Source organism: Octodon degus, unplaced genomic scaffold (assembly GCF_000260255.1).
Source record: "Octodon degus isolate 3935 unplaced genomic scaffold, OctDeg1.0 scaffold00153, whole genome shotgun sequence".
Lineage (NCBI taxonomy): Eukaryota > Metazoa > Chordata > Mammalia > Rodentia > Octodontidae > Octodon > Octodon degus.
The window spans coordinates 744,198-746,861 of NW_004524729.1; the positions used below are offsets into that span (position 1 = coordinate 744,198).

The window sequence follows — 2,664 nt, forward strand, 5'->3', positions numbered from 1 at the left end:
AAAAAAAAAAAAGAATATTTGATGGCTCCCTAGTACCTATAGAACTGCTCCAAGTTCTTCAGTCAGGAACTCCAAACCCTTTATAACCTGCTCTGGAATTCTTCCCGATTCCCCGGCAGCTCCCACGCATCCTTTACGGCGCTGCTAATGTGCTCCAAGGACTGGCTGCATCCAGCCTGCGCTGCAGGGCCCCGGCCCGCCCTGCTCCAGGTTGTGGGGGCAGGGGGCCTCATGATGCTTCTCCAGCTCTGAGCCTGCGGTCAGTCCTTCGTCGCCACTTGGACCTTGTCCACAACATCTGTAACCTTCGGAGGTCTTAAAACGAGAGCATTCTCCAAACTGTTCATGAAGGCTGGTTGGCGCAGCGTTTTGCTTTGTTTTGTTTTTCGAACAGGGTGTTCCTTTGTAGCCCAGCCTGGCCTCAAACTCTCAGCGATTCTTCCTGAGTCCTGGGGTCACAGGTGAGCACCATCACGCCCGGCTGGTGTTGCACCGTGCAGCCATGACCTTACCTCCCTCTCCTGGCTGCGGAGGTCAACGGGCCAGGAGACATCTCCATGGGCTAGAGGAGGAGGCTAAGCTTGGAGAGGCCCAGCGAGTCGCCTGGGGTCACACAGCCTCCTCAGGCTGCAGGGTGGGACGATCTCTCCTGACACCTGCTTCTGCCTGCGAGCCATGGCTCCCCAAGCCTTCCCCGTGTGACTACCAAGTCCCCAAACTTACGTGGTGAGTGCGTGTCCTACACATTGTTCAATGTGACCTCTGATAGCGCCTTCTGAGTGTTGTATCCCCGCCTGCCCTGTGGGGAGGCAGCACTGTGCCCAAGAGACAGACGAGGGAGGTCACAGGCGCTGGGTCCCGAGCACCCCTCCTTGGTCTGCCCTGTCCCTGCGTGCTTCTGCCCAGCTAAGGGCTGAGTTTGTTGCTTTCAGTACTGAAGGGTGAACGCAGGGCCTCTGCGCTGAGCTCTGTGCCCAGCACCATTTTTAAAAAATTTTGAGACAGGGTCTCAGTCAATTGCTACATTGCCCAGAGTGGGCCTGAGCTTGTGACCCTCCTGCCTCAGCCTCCCCGAGCGCCGGGATCACAGGCAAGTGTCACCATGCCTGGCAGGGAGGACAGAATCTGTGACTGCCAAGGTTTCCTGCCCTCCCATGAGCTTGAGGTAGGAGGAGGCAACTCTTGGTTTTGTGTTTTAATTTTGCTCCAAAGTCTCTGTGGGAAATGCCACTTGTAAGTCAGTGACTTCTCTCCAGAGCCAGGTGGGTGGCTACGCCTGAGTCCTCACCTCCTCCATGCTGCCCCAGGGCCCGCACCACAGACTGGCCGTGGCAGAGCCAGCGGGAAGATTTTTACAATTACACAAATAATACTTTCCAAAGGTAGAGGTGCAGCTCAGTGCTGTGGCTGTGGCATAATCTTTGTGGCTAAAACAGTCTCCTGCGGGCCCCTGCAGCTGCCATCTCCCTAGGTGCCCCACTCCGAGGCTGGCTGTGGACGCCCCCAAGCCACGGTGGCCTCTGCTGCCCGGAGAGCAGTCCCAGCCAGATGTGCTCCTCGGAAAGGCATCTGAGCAGGGGACAGGAGGCGTGGGGTGGGTGGCAGAGGGGACGGCCTGGGGGGTTCCTAGGGCAGGGGCGGAGAGCACAGGGGCCAGGATGGCGAGTGGTGGGGCTGCGCCCAGGCCTGCGTGGGCTGACAGGGGCATCACTTCCACTGCCACCGGGCAGCCACCTGCTCAGCGACTCATCCCTGGAGCCCCCAGCTGGCCCTGAGGATGTGATTTTTGTTTTTCTGTACTGGGACTGAACCCGAGGCCTCTGCACTGAACTATGTCCCCAGCTCTTTTCTTTCTTTCCTTTTTTTCTTTCTTTCATTTTGAGATAGGGTCTCACCAAGTTGCCCAGGCCTGGCTTAAAACTTGTGATCCTCAGGCTGGGGAGATGGCTCAGCAGTCTAAGCGCCTGCCTGGCAAGCACAAAGACCCTGGTCTGATCCCCAGTACCGCACGCAGTGCCGGCTAGTGAACCAGGCGTGCTGGTGCACGCCTGTAATCCCAGTCCTGGGGAGGCTGAGACAGGAGGATCACTACAAGTCCAAGCTACGTAGTGACAGCCTGTACCAAATAATAAATAAATATATAAAAGATTTTTAAAAAAACCAAAAACTTGTGATCCTCTTACCTCAGCCTCCCAGAATGCTGGGTAATGGATTGTGCTACCTCCTATTTTGTTTTTTTTTTTCCAAGTTTTATTGATAAACAGCAATGAGACAGTTTCAAATCAAATTGGAAGTACAGTTTCAACAAATAATACACTGCATATATTCTTCTTAGTGGTTAATTGCTGTACAAGATGCAGACTTGATATCCTATTTACAAACACCATTAGAACAAATCATTCTATTCATTAAGAGAATGCAACTATATATCTATCCCAACCACTTTGAAGACACAGATACAAAATGGACATTCATCGGTATACCCCTTTTTTTCTAAGTTCCGTTATTGAATATTATAGGTGTGTAAACTCAGCAAAATATTCTAAAAGAGTCCAGTAGAAAATATGAACGCTTCACGAATTTGCGTGTCATCCTTGCGCGGGGGCGCTGCTAATCTTCTCTGTATCGTTCCAATTTTAGCATATGTGCTGCCGAAGCGAGCAC

At 53.1% G+C, this 2,664-nt stretch overlaps 1 non-coding gene across 1 annotated transcript; it reads right to left on the bottom strand.

The window, feature by feature from the left end:
• Positions 1 to 2,557: 2,557 nt before the first annotated feature.
• Positions 2,558 to 2,664, bottom strand: LOC111812958. Its single transcript, XR_002818320.1, has one exon. It is a non-coding gene; the product is annotated as a U6 spliceosomal RNA (small nuclear RNA).